At 42.2% G+C, this 14598-nt stretch overlaps 1 long non-coding RNA gene across 1 annotated transcript; it reads right to left on the bottom strand.

The window, feature by feature from the left end:
- Window positions 1-4509: 4509 nt before the first annotated feature.
- Window positions 4510-12113, bottom strand: LOC143684785 (uncharacterized). The gene is made up of 3 exons (XR_013176165.1): window positions 11892-12113; window positions 5864-6133; window positions 4510-5002 (listed from the first exon to the last, which is right to left on the bottom strand). It is a non-coding gene; the product is annotated as an uncharacterized LOC143684785 (long non-coding RNA).
- Window positions 12114-14598: the final 2485 nt, after the last annotated feature.

Genomic DNA, 14598 nt, shown 5'->3' with positions numbered 1-14598 from the left:
ATCCTAGAAAAGAGCCCCTGCTCTGGAAACGTTCACCACAGGACCCGGGATATACACGTGTAAACTGACCCTGGCAGCAGTAATTTTGGAAAGGAAGAATTGCTGCTTTTGGAGTATCTAATATTCAGGAGTTTGAAAACCAAGGAAACTGAGGAAAGGCAAATTTTGATGAGGGGCACCTGAAAAGGAGAGAGACTCATCTTTTATTCCAGGAGGGATGTTTTGCTCAGAGGCCAATAAACAAAAAAAAATTGTGGAAGGCCGTTAATACCTCTCACAATAATGTAAGTGCCTCAGTGGTTTTTTAAAATAACAGTTATATTGAGCTGTAATTCACATACCCTACAATTCACCCATTTAAATGTTACAGATCAATAGGTTTTTAGTGTATAGAGTTGTGAAACTATTGCCACAATCTATTTTGGAACATTTCCATCACCCCAAAAGGAACCCCATATTCGTTTTCCCCCAACACTCTTAGCCCCTGAAAACTAATCTACTTTGTTTCTACAGATCTGTCTTTTTAAAAATATATTTCATATAAATAGAAGCATGAACTATGTAACCTTTTGTGACTGGCTTCACTTAGCATAGTATTTTCAAGGTTTATCCATGTTGTAGGCACTGTCAATTTATTTTTTTAATTGTATTGTGGTAACATACATATGACCTACAATTTGCCATTTTTTTTAAGTGGATGCAGTATGGTATTAATTATATTTACATCATGCTCCCATCACCACCATCCGTTACCAAAACTTTTTTGTGGTATCAAACAGAAACTCTGTACCCATTAGGCAATAATTCCCAATTCCCCTGCTTCCCAGCCCCTGGTAACCACTAATATACCTTCTGTTTCTATGAATTTGCTTATTCTAGATATTTCATATAAGTGAGATCATACAATATTTGCCCTTTTGTGTCTAGCTTATTTTGCTCAACATAATGTCTTCAAGGCCCATTCATGTTGTTGCATGTTTCAGAACTTTATTCCTTTTTATGGCGGAATAGTATTCCATTGTATGGATGCGCCACATTTTGTTTATCGCTTCATCTGTTGATGGACGTGTGAGTTGCTTCCACCTTTCGGCTATTGTGAATAATGCTACTATCAACATCAGTATGCAAATATCTGTTCAAGTTCAGTGTTTTTATTAGAGGAAAATCAAGTCCAAACTTCAAGCTCATGATCTGGCTTCCATTTGTACAATGTAGAGCACTCTGGCCTCACTCTGATATTTCCAGTACCTGAAAAGCAAAATGGCAGGGGCAGGGGCAGCTTCTCGGCAGTTGCTGGGAACTATGGTGACCTAGGCTTCTGCTGCTGAGAGGCCCAGATCCTGACCGTGCCCCAAGGGCAAGAACCAACAAAAAAGAAGAAAATGGAGGAGAGAAACGTTTTACATCCATTTGAAGATTAATTTACACTTGGGAATCAGACATTGACCTGATAACAAGCTGGTGTCTGTATTATTGAGGTCTCTGGGGTGGCAGCAAATTTGGGCTATTTTATAGTGTCATCTTGGCCTGTTGTTACTATGCAGGGTCATTGTCTGATCGTGTTGAGTGTCAGCTATGTAGGCCTTAAAGCATTTTTCTAACGTTGCTGTTCGGGTTTTAATTTTTTCTGACACAAGGGGGCTCTCTCAGCACTGGCTCTTTGAGAAAACCTTGTCCAGGTGGAGGGTTAGTGGCCCTCCTGAGAGTTTAGGTATTATATTTTGAATCAGAGGATTAAAGACAATAAATACCAGAGGCTAGGCTGTCTCCAACGAAGGGAGATTCCATAGCTTTTTTGCTGTTACATGTCTTTAAATTGTACTATTCCCATATTGGAAAAGGCTCCATCCTCCCCCATCTGGTCTCCTGTAGCATTTTCCATTTCTTCTATTCCTTTTTTTGGTCCAAACCTTTTTTGGTCCAAACTTTTAGTCTCAAAATTTTACTCTCCCACCCTCTATTTTCATGCGTCACCAAACTCAGATCATAGAGTAAGATGTCGTAACTGGATCATTTGTCCTCAGAAATATCAGTGTCCTAGAGTGTTCAGGGCTGAACCCAAATACATTGCTTCCTACCTGAGACAGGGAGCAGCAGTGGGATGAAGACATGAGGTTCCCCAGCCAAAAGGCACAACAGGTGAACCAAGAGGGTTAAAGTGTACAACCACGCATAAATGGGGCAGTTGCAGAGCTCCAGTGACTGGAACAAAAGAGGAAAGCTGGGAGGTGTGGGGCATTAGTGGCTGTGTACAGAAGGAGGAGCATGGCACTTAATGAGCTAGGGACCCAGCATAAAGCTACACTCTCAAAAGAGGTGCATGCCAGGCTGAGTCCCCAGCCTTAGAATGATTCCAAAGAGAACAAGAAGAGATTGGTGTACTGGAGCACTTGTCTTTGGGGCAGTGGCTCCAGGAGGCAGCCCCAATGCTCTCATTTCAATGAGGGGGTGAGAAGGGAAACAAACTTTCCAGTTCTACATTCTGTGATTCTGAAGAAAGGCTAAAGGCTTTCTGTTGCTGATCACATGATAGATTGGATACCATAAACCACACTCCCACCAAAAACAACTAACAATGCTGGACAAAATATGAAAAGATTTTAAAGCTATTAATGAGTTAATAATAAAAGTAGGATCACCAACAGAAAAGACAAAACCTAATTTAAAAATGGACATAGGAATTAAAGAGACATTTCTTCAAAGAAGAAATATGAATGTCCAATCAGCACATGAAAAGATGCTCAACATCATTAGTCATTAGGGAAATGCAAATCAGAACCACAATGAGATGTCGCTTCATACCCACTAGGGTAGCTATTATTTTAAAAATGGAAAATAACAAATGTGGGCAAAGAGAGAGAGAAATCAGAACCCTCATACTTTGCTGGTAGAAAGGTAAAATGGTAGAACTGCTGTGGAAAAGAGTTTGGTAGTTCCTTAGAAAGTTAAACAGCATTATCACATCAGCAAAAATTCCACTTCTAGGTATAATACCCAAAATAATTGAAAACAGCATCCCAAACTGATATCTGTACACCAGTGTTCATAACAGTATCGTTCATAACAGTCAAAAGGTAGAAACAACCCAACTGCCCATCAATGGATTGACAGAAATAGAGAATGTGGTATATACATACAATGGGATATTATTCTGACATAAAAAGGAATGAAGTACTGATACATGCTACAGCATGGATGGAACTGGAAACATGCTAAGTGAAATTAGCCAGATACAAAAGGCCTAATATTGTAGGATTCTACTTATTTGTAATATCTAGAACAAACAATTTCATAGAGACAGAAAGAAAATTAGAGATTACCAGGAGCTGGAAAGCGGTGGGGAATGGGGAGTTATTGTTCAATATGTACGGAGTTTCTCTTTGAGGTCATGAAAACATTTTGGTAATCGATAGTAGTGGAGTTGCACAACATTGTAAATGTCATTAATACCACTAAATTGTACACCTAAAATGGTTAAAATGAAAAATTTTATGTTTTATGTATATATATATAATTATATATGTCACCATAAGAACATTTTTATAAAGAACAGTAGGAAATCCCGAGGTTTCCTGAGGTACCAAAAACTAGGTGTAAGCAGGAACTCAGGTAATTTTGGCACTGAAAATGGCTTTTTGCCCAGAAGGCATTTGCAAATCTTTGGAGACCTTGAGCTTCAGTTTATTTACCGTGAGTGCACAGGAGAAAAAATCTAGAGCTGCCCAAGCTGGGAGAGTGTGTTAGGAGAGGACTCACAGATAGATGTGAGAGCTAAAAAGTCAATACCTGCAGAGTAAACTGAAAGTAAACTCATTCATTTAGGGAAGACATGGAAGGAAAATTTCCCATCTCATATCCTAGCCTTGGGTAGAGGGAAAACAAGAATTCCCTTGAGAAGCTGCTCTCATCCAAGTTTGTAATCCAAATTTACACTCAATAAGGAATCCAACCATGTGATGATATTGTGAGCCATTTATTGTATAATATAGTTGGATTGTATGCATGTGGAGATTTCTCAGTAAAAAAATATATTTTTAAATATTTAAAAGTATTCCTATTGCACCCTCCTATCTAGAGGACAAACATTCAACAAATGGTGCTGCAATAAAAGGATACTCACATGGAAGAAATAATGAAATGTGACCCCACCATACAGCATACCAAAGAAAAAAGAAAAATAGGGAGTCCAGAAAATTTTAACCTGGGAACTTAATATATAGTGGTTCCAGCTTGGGGTCTGATGAAAGAACAAATTCTTTCTTGGGGTACTCAATCCTCAGTCTAGGTTTAAAATATTTCCAATTTAAGGTTCCAAGAAATATGGGCACAGAGTCAAAAATCACAAAACACAAGGATACAAGGCAGCATGAGTAAAAGCCAGCTGGATCAGACCAATGAGGGCTTCAAAACCTAGAGTTATCAGACACAAATAGGAAGTAAATGTGCTTAAATAAAGGAGAGATTTGAAAATCAGAGTAAAGAGCTAGAAACTTTTTTAAAAAAAAAAAGACCAAGGAAATTTGGAAAAGAATACAAGTAGTAAGGATTTATTAATTTAGAATTTACAGTTCTTAGGCCGTGAAAATGTCCCACTCAAGGCATCGAGATGATACCTGACTGTTAAAACAGGCTGCTGGCATCTGGGACACTTTTGTCACATCGGAAGGGACATGGCTGGTGTCTGCGGAATTTCATTGCTTTCAGCTTTTGGATCCAGTGGCCTCCTCTCTGAGCTTCTGTGGGTCCTCTTTTAGTTTCTTTGGGGCTTTTCTCTATCAGATTCTCTTAATTTCATCTCTCCTTTTCTGTATGTGTTTTAGCCTCTTATACAGGACTCCAGTAAGGGGATTAACACCCACCTTGAATGGGGTGGGTCACATCCCAATTGAAATAACCTCATCAAAAGGTCCCACCAACTGTAGGTCTGCACACACAGGAATGGATTAAAAGAACACGGATTCAAACTACCACAGCAGCTATATTCTGTTTTAAACATATACATCTGAAACAGAAAGAAATAGAAAGATAAAAATAAAGAGATATGGTAAAAGGTTTCAAGCAAACACCAACCAAAAAGAAGCTAGTGAAGATGTTTTAATATGAGTCACACTAGATTTTAAATAACAATGCATCTCTAAATATAAAAAGGAACACCTCACCAAGAATATATATATATAACAATACTTCTGAACTTGTGGGGGCCTAGTAACAGTGCCTCAAATTATACAAAGCAAAAATGGACATAAATACAAGGAAAAACAGAGAAATCCACAGTCATAATGGGACATTTTAACATTTTTCTTCGTATTTGACAAAAAAATGTCTAAGGATATAGAGGATTTGAAGGACACAATTAACAAGTTTGATCTAATGTACCTAGACATAACATTGCAATAAAAACTGGAGAAGATGCATTTTTTCATTTGTAAAAACTGATCACTGAGCTACAGAGCAAGTCTCAACAAATTTTTAAAGGATTGTTACAATAGAGACATCCTTCTCTGATCACATTTAGGTTACAAACTAATAACAAGACAACTTGAAAACCCCTATATATTTGAAATATCAAGTGTTGACAAAGAAGTAGCATAATCAGAATTCTAATACACTGCTGGTGAGGGTGCAAATTGGTACAATTACTTTGGGAAAAATTTTGACAATTTCTGATAGAATAGAAAATGTATATAACACTATGTGTTCTAGTTTGCTAGCTGTCAGAATGCAAAACACCAGAAACAGAATGGTTTTTTAAAAGGGAAATTTAGTAAGTTGCTAGTTTACACTTCTAAGGCCAAGAAAATGTCCCAATTAAAACAAGTCTATAGAAATATCCAATCAAAGGCATGCATCCAGGAAAACATACCTTGGTTCAAGAAGGCCGATGAAGTTCAGGGTTTCTCTCTCAAGTGAGACAGCACATGGCGAACACAGTCAGGGCTTCTCTCTCAGCTGTAAGGGCACATGGCGAACACGGCGTCATCTGCTAGCTTTCTCTCCTGGCTTCCTGTTTCATGAAGCTCCGGGGAGGCATTTTCCTTTTTTATCTCCAAAGGTCACTGGCTCATGAACTCTGCTTCGTGGTGCTGCAGCATTCTCTGCTCTCTCCGAATCTCCAATCTCCAAAATGTTTCCTCTTTTATAGGATTTCAAAAATTAATCAAGACCCACCCAAATGGGTGGAGACATGTCGTCACCTAATCCAGTTTAACAACCACTCTTGATTACATCACATCTCCAGGGAGATGATCTAATTACAGTTTCAAACATGCAGTGCTGAATAGGGATTAGAAGAAACAGCTGCCTTTACAAAATGGATTTAGGATTAAAACATGGCTTTTCTAGGGGACATACATCCTTTCAAACCAGCACACTATGCCCTAGTATGGCAGAAACTGTGTTTTGACTTTCTCAACTTCATCCCACCACCCCCCTACCCACCACCTTCTAGGACACCTTTCTATTCTACAAGAAAGGAAAACTAAAATTCACATTTCCCATATTCCTTTGTAGCATCCATCTATGGTTTGAAAAATGGACCTAGGTTAGAGGCCATCTGTGCCGGTTTGAATCTGTGGTGTACACCAGAAAAGCCCGGTCCTTTAATCCTCATTCAATATTGCTGGCTAGGAGCATTTTGATTGTTCCCATGGAGATGTGACCCACTCAATTGTGAGTGGTAACTTTTGATCAGATAGCTTCCATGGAATCCCTTAAAAGAGGAAACATTTTGGAGAGAGTCCCTTTTGCAGAGCCATGAGAAAGCCGGCAGATGCTGCCATGTTTGCCGTGTGCCCCTCCAGCTGAGAGAGAAATGTTGACCATCATCGGCCTTCTTGAACCAAGGTATCTTTCCCTGGATGCCTTAGATTGGATATTTCTATAGACTTACTTTAATTGGGACATTTTCTCAGCCTTAGAACTGTAAACTAGCAACTTATTAAATTCCCCTTTTGAAAGCCATTCCATTTCTGGTATATTGCATCCAGCAGCTAGGAAACTAGAACACAATCTCCCTACTGTTTTTGATATTGGTGAGCAAAGTCATGAAGACAGGAGTGTCAGGGGGAGCCAGCTTGCCAGTATCTAATGGCCAGCTTTGTGGGCACCTAGAAACTGTAGGGCAGTTGTGGTAGGTGGACTCAGCATGCCACAGTCAAGTTATCAGCTTCAAGCATTAAATGTCAGTTGCAGCAGAGGCAATGATGCCAGTGGCTGCTTGGTCTCTGGAGGGCCATACAGTGATGTGCTGTGAACACAATAGCTCCAGCAGCGACCTCCTAATTCTCCCTCCTCCAGACCCTCCAGTGATTTCTATAAACATGTATTTCCCTATGATAAATTAATTTCTGCCTGCCATAACTAGTGTGGTTCTTATTTCCTGTCCTGAACCTCCAGATATGTTATTTAGTGCCAGAAGAGGTTGCAGGCAACAACATCTCAAAGATGGGAAACTGGGATTGGTGAGGTGATCTTGTTCGATTCAAAGGTAGTAGCAATCTCATTAGCACTTGGAATAAAAGGAAACTGGTTGATTTTGCCAGTCAGTGGTAAAATCATTCCCTAAATGATCACCTGTGGTTGCCTGCACTGAAATACCTATTGAAGGCAAGGCTTTGACAGTGGTGGCTACTGAGATAAACCATTACGGAGGGAATAAGGAATGCAAAGATAAGAGGGTAAGTTGGTTATTTCTGACTGCAGTGGAGGCTTAAGGGAAATAGAAAAGAAAATGTTTTGAATTTTAAATTTTTGGCTCAGAACACAATCAAAGAACCAGGGAGATTCTTATAATAACAAGCTTCCTTATCTACTAGCTGCAGAAGAGCTATGACTGAAATTCAGACACAGATCAGAAGCATTGTTGCACAACCAAAAGTTGTATTCATAGCATCTCCAGGCCTCTGATATGAAAGGTCAATGATAAAGAAGGATTGGTTCCTATTTCCAATCACAATTGACTTATGTTTTAGGACACACAGAGAATGGTAATCTGGGCATAGCACTCCCACCCCCACCCCACCCCCTTCCCTCTGTTTTAGAGCCTACTCTTTCAGAATCCCAGCAGGAAACAGAATCCAACTCAGAAGGTTCTGTTAGGCCTGGAGAACAGGACCACTTCCCCGCCATGATGTGACCTACCTCTGGGAACTATGTCAAGCAGCCTCCCACCCTAGCCTGCACCTTTTCATGCTCCAGCAGCTTCCCTCTTATAATAACTCCCATTACTCGACTTCCACCCACTGGAAGACAGTTACAACTCTGCATGCTTCAGGCAGCACTTAAATTTCAACTTTACCCGTGAAGCACTGCCAACTCCTAACTTAACCCCCTAATTCTGAAAGCTAGACAATAGAAACTTACCTAACCCTTGCCCCCCACGCCCAACCTTAAGCCATAAAACCCCTATCCCCTGCAACTTCAGGACACCCGTTTCTCTCTTGAAACGATGCCCAGGTGGCTCTGTTTCTCCTGAAATAAAGCCTTTGCCTGACTTCCTCAGCCCCTCTCATTCCTGGTGAGTTTGCTGAGTTTTTGTCTTTCATCTGGTGCGGAAACCTGGGGCTCAGAGCAAGGCAACCCCAACCCCCCCGGCCTTGCAACCAGGGAAGCAGCAGGCAGCGGCAGCTCATCCCAGGCTTACTCCCAGATCCTGGTGGGTGGGTCCTGGGTGCAGTCCTTCTCTGAGGCTCTCCCGGCAGTCCATGAAGCAAGGGACTCCTGGACCCACTCTACTTTGCAACTGGGGAAGCAACAGGCAGTGGTGGGCTAGTCCTGGGCTTCCTTCCTAATCCTGACAGTCTGGGCAGAAACAAAGGCCCAAAGGAATCTTCTGGACACACCCTGCAAACTCTACCTCTGAAAACGGTCATGCCACCCATAGCAGAACTGGAAATTCACCCACCCCAGCTCACCTACTGCCAGAACCAAAACTGTAAGTCCACCCACCTACCCTTATGGCCATCCAGTCCCAATCCGGCTCGTCAGATTCTCGTTTTTTCATGAAAGCCCTGATACTGGGCTCCGACACAGCTCTGGCAATCCCTTCAGACAAAGGTGTACCTGTCTCTAGATTGACTCCAGGATGCTGGCTTCTCTCTAGGAGACCACTCTCATCTGTCCAGTTCCTCTTGAGTTTGGGGCTGCTCAGCTCTAGGGGAGACCTTTGCCTGATTCCTTATAGGTTGGGAAATGCCCAACTCTAAGGAAATCTTTTCTTCTCTTACATTGGTGACATGGACACAGGTTACTCCTTTCCCTCTACACCACCCCCCTGGGGGGCCTACTTAAACAATATAAAATCATAGATTATGGAGACCAAATTCAACCTAAGTATCTCATATTCTACTTTAACACAGTCTCAACACAATATAAACTAGACAACAATTCACAGTGATCAGAGAATGGGCCTTTTGGTTATAAAGCACTCCATGATCTTGCCAATTTTATTTATTGGACTGGAAAATAGAGTGAAGTTCCATATGTTCAGGTCTCCTTTTCCTTTTGCTCTTGTTTCTCTCTCTCTGCATTTCATGCTCAACCTATCACATCCTCGTAGCCTGCCTCCCCCCACATCTCCACCCTGCCGCTGCGAAACACCCATCCAACACCCCACACACGGGAGGGTCTGGGTCTTGGTGTCTCTCTCTCTCCTCTCTCCTCTCTCCTTTCTCCTTTGTCCAGGACAACCTGCCAAAAATCTTAGCGTTTGGTCAGTGATCCTCACCATCCCTGAGGGCCACGGCAGGCGAGATGACCGCGTCTCTGTGGGAAAAATTCCGGTCCCCTTTAAATTCCTTAGTTTCACCCGTGCCACCTAAAACGGGGAACTCAATTTCAGCCCCACCAAAAATCACACACACACACACACTCACACACACACACACACACAGCTTTAAGTTGTATCCTCCATAACCTTAAAACTCCGTACCTAGGGGGAGATATCAGACCCAAAAATCTCGTTTTCTGTTCAACTTCTGTATGGCATCAGTACAAATTGGATAATGAAAAATAATGACCAGAAAATGGCATTTTCAATTTTCAAGCTCTCCAAAACTTAAAGAACTTCATTCAGCACAGCGGCAGGTGACCTGAAATTCCTTACATTCAAGTTTTCGTTTACCTTCATAACCGTCCCTCTCTTTGCCAATCCTGTTCCTCTTACCAATTTCTCCTCTTACATCCAAAACCCTTTCAAACTCCTCCCCAACTCCCTCTGAGACCCGCTTTCAACCCCCGCCCTCTTTGAATCCCTCTGAAACCTGCTCCCTTGCACATCACGGTCATTACTGCCTAACCCTCCCAACCCCTCCTACCGCTATGGAAAGTAGCCAGTCCTGAAAGCCTAATCCATGCACATGGCCCAAACAGAGAAAAAACTAGGTCCGTTTTCCACCAACCCTGCTCAATATATTAAAGAATTTACCTTCCTTTTATAGTCTTATAATCTTACTGGTAAGATCTCTACATGATTCTTCCTTCCACTTCCAGAGGAGAGGGAAAGAGTCCGGCAGGCAGCAGGACAACATGAAGACACCTTAATACCACAAACAGCACAGACTCCCCAGGGAACAAGCAGTGACCCGTGTAGACCCCAACTGGCAACACCAAATCAATCACCCTGGCATACAGAAACATAATCACTTCCAAACCTGCATTTTTGAGAGAGCCTCCCTAAAAATGATTAATTTTGACACACTTTAGTCTTTCAAGGGCCTGATGAAAACCCAGCCCAGTGTATGGCCAGGCTCACTGAAGCTTAGCTGGCACATGCGTCTTACCTCAGAAAGCCCCAAGAAGAGCCTGTGGTTAAATTCCTGATTCATTTCCCAAGCCACCTCAGATGTAAGGCACAAACTTTAAGAGTTTGAAGAGGCTCCCCTCACCCCACAACAGGTTCTGATGGCTGCCACCTTTAAGGTTTTTAAAAAACTGGGCAGAAACTATAAAAGAAGAAAAGAAAGCTAACCTTCAAATGATAGCTACGGCCTTTTCAGGCTACCAGCAAGCAAACAATTTAGCCAAACAGGCCACCTGTCTCCCCTCTGGCCTGTGCTTCAAATGCAACACTGTGGGACACTGGGCAAAGCACCGCCCCAGTCCCAAACCACCCACCAAGCCTTGGCCACTATGCGGTCAAGCAGATGATTGGAAAATGGCCTGTCCCCGAGCCCCTCCACGTTCACAGACATTCTCCCAAGCTGCAGCTGCTGCTGACCTCCTGGGCATCCTCAACATGGACTGACCAGCCTGAGGCCTTCACTGGCCCCATCACCATTGACAACTAGGAACCTCGGATAACTCTTCTCCTCAAAGGGAAGCCTGCTACCTTTCTATTGGACGCGGGGGCCACATATTCAGCTCTCAATGCTTATTCCAGCCAAACTGATATAGCAGCCATTTAGGTCACAGAGGAGAAGGAACCTAGGTACACCCCACCCCTAGCTTGCCAGTTCGAAGGCCACCTCTTCACACGCTTTTTTCAAGTCATACCACAGTGCACTACACACCTACTTGGCAGAGATAGTCTCACCACCCTACGTGCCACCATCAACGTGCTCCCATCACACACCCAGCCACCAGCCATCTCTTCCTCCTCCTAGCTCTCGTAGCCCCAGACCGTCCTAACAACTCTCCTTTCTCAGCCCACTCGAGCCTATGTACGAACATCCTTTCCTCTTAAGCAACTTACCTCCCCCGAATGCCCCATGGAGGATTACTTTCCCACGCTCTCCAGTTAAAAACACTTCTCCACCAACACACAGAAGACAGGGCACAAACAAGGGATTTTAGAGACTTCCTTATACAAGGGATGAAATTAGCTGTACCCAAGTCTCAGAACTTAAATAAAACCTCTAAGGTGGCTCAAGGGAAGCAAAACTCCCTCTGCTTACCTGCAAAGGTTGAAGGACCAGGTGAGGAAATACTCAGGAATGGACCCTGACAGTCCTGCGGCCCAAGAAATACCCTAAGTCAGCTACATAAAGGGGTCTTAGCCTAACGTTCAGAAAAAGATCCAGAAAATAGTTGGGGGGGTGGATAAACCACTGGAAGTTATTAAGAGAGTCGCAGAAAGTGTTTATGAGAAGGGAAGAGGAAAGGCAGAGGTGAGATAAGGAGTCTGGGCCAAAGGGGATAAAAGAGAAGAAGGGCACGGAGCTCAGCAGGGTGTTATCACTGTGGGAAACCTGGTCATTTCCAAACACAACCACCTTACAGTGGCATTCAAATCAACACATACCAGAAAAACCTTTCAACTCAGCCCTTATTTGGAACAATTCAGGCATTAACAAAACCCTCCCTATGCACGTAATTAGTAAAAATTGCAGTGAAAAAATATCCTGTATTTTAACAGCTCTTATAAACAAACTGAACTATTTAGTCTAAGAACCCTGTCCGAACCAACATTTAACTTAACCAAACCAAAGCCCAAGAAAAACCTGGAAATTTTTTCACTTTCCTTTTTTGTAATCTTCTCTATCAAACAAAACTTACTTACAAACATCTCTGACCCTCACTACTCTCCTCTATATGTAAATATAGTTTATGATGGAACCCAAGCATTCAACCTTTCTTCCCACCTGCATCTATATTTTATCCCCTCTGGACCTTCAACAGCCCTAATGTTTGCAGGTATTGTTTTTTATTTTCTATGTAGTAACACTATATATTTAATATTTCCTCAGGTATGGACAGGATCCTGTATTATTATACCTATCATACTTAATGCCATTATCTTAACACCCTAAGAAAGGCTTCTTCTGGACAAACACGTAATCTAGGTTTCTTTCTCGAAACCTCATTTCAACCTCAAAAATGGAAAAACAGTCAGTTCTTAGAAGATCAGGAGTTTGGATTTCATGCTCATTATAATCCTATTCTAGAAAAAGATACACCATCTGAGGGGGAGGATATGGTTAAAGCATTTGTAAGCTTGCTCTCTGTTTGCATGTCCTCAAGCAGTGGAAAACCACTGCGCTGGTTTGTTTGTCAAAAGCAGCCTAAGAGCTGAAAACAGCTCAAGATGTCTGTCTGCTTTGTTGTGTCATTTGCCTATCCATCTGCTTTGCTTATCTGTGGCATTGGGTTATCTGGAACATAGTCTCCTACTCATGGGAAAACTCCTGCTTTGTTCTTAAAATTAAAGATACCTGCTCAAGGCAAACAGGAACCTCCCCTGGTGTTCAATGGCTAGCTTAACTCCAAATGGCCCCTTTACCTGATACATCATTAGCAGAAAATAAACTCGAGGCTCTGGCCTTCTCTTGGGACAGAGATTTCTTTGCTTTCTGACTTTTCTGCCAAAGGTTTTCCCTTCTTACGCCAATTCTTTGCAGGACAAAGAATAACTGCCATAGGAGGTATTGCCCACAAACATCTTCTGCAGCCTGTTTTGGTTTGTAGGAATTCCACTCCTAGAATGATCAATTTTAAACATTTCTCTCTCATTACAATTATCCTGGAATGCAACTAAATAAGCTATTACTAATCAAAACAAGAAATAAATAGCCTAGCTTCAGTTGTTAGACAAAGCAGGAGAGCATTAGATGTTCTCACTGCTGTCACAGGAGGCACCTGTGCAACCATAAATGAAGCCTGTTGTTTTGTTTTATATTAACAAAACTGGATAAGTAGAAGAAAACCTTAAAATTTTAAAAGAAAACAAAGAAATTATTCAAAAAGCCCAAGATAATAACTATGGAAGCCAATCATGACTGCCTTCATTCTTCTTCTACTTTACTTCATCTCTAAAATCAATGCTTCCTTCCCTAATAACACCATTACTAATATTGTTTGGTTTTTTTGCATAGGCAGGCACTGGGAATCAAACCCAGGTCTCCAGCATGGCAGGCGAGAACTCTGCCTGCAGAGTCACTGTGGCCCACTCCTAATATTGCTTTTAGTTCTTTTCTTTGGCATTTGTCTCTTACAGCTCCTCTTGCAATTCATACACTGAGCTATCTGGACAATAACTCAAGAACACACACACACATGACATCTCTCATATGACAAAGAGCAAAGACAGCTTCTACTCCTATCCTATGACTCCTCCAGTCCTGTCCCATGACTCCTCTGGTCAACCCCCCACCACCACCACCTTGAGACTATGCCCTATTTCAGCTGGAAGCAGTTAGAGAAAATGAACCATCACCTCCATTCCCCTTATTACCAAAAAGACCAGAATGTCAGGCCTGGAGAATGTTAGGCCTTCCCTCCATGAAGTGATCTACCTCTGGCAACTATTTCAACAGCTCTCCCACCCTAGCCTGCACCTTTTCATGCTCCAGCAGCTGCCTTCTTATAATAACCCCCATTACTCAACCTCTACCCACTGGCAGAAGACAATTACAACCTTGCATGCTTCAGGCAGTGCTTAAAATTTAACTTTACTAGTGAAGCACTGCCAACTCCTAACTTAACCCCTAATTCTGAAAGCTAGACAATAGAAACTTACCTAACTCTTGCCCCCAACCCCAAAGTTAAGCCATAAAAACCCTATCCCCTGCCACTTCAGGGCAGCCATTTCTCTCTTGAAGTGCTGCCCAGGTGGCTCTGTTTCTCCCTGAAGTAAAGCCTTTGGCTGAACTCCTCCTCCTGCTT

The sequence above is a fragment of the Tamandua tetradactyla genome, chromosome 5 (genome assembly GCF_023851605.1).
Source record: "Tamandua tetradactyla isolate mTamTet1 chromosome 5, mTamTet1.pri, whole genome shotgun sequence".
Lineage (NCBI taxonomy): Eukaryota > Metazoa > Chordata > Mammalia > Pilosa > Myrmecophagidae > Tamandua > Tamandua tetradactyla.
Note: the sequence above shows the minus strand (reverse complement) of the source record. Positions and strands in the feature narration are given on the sequence as shown.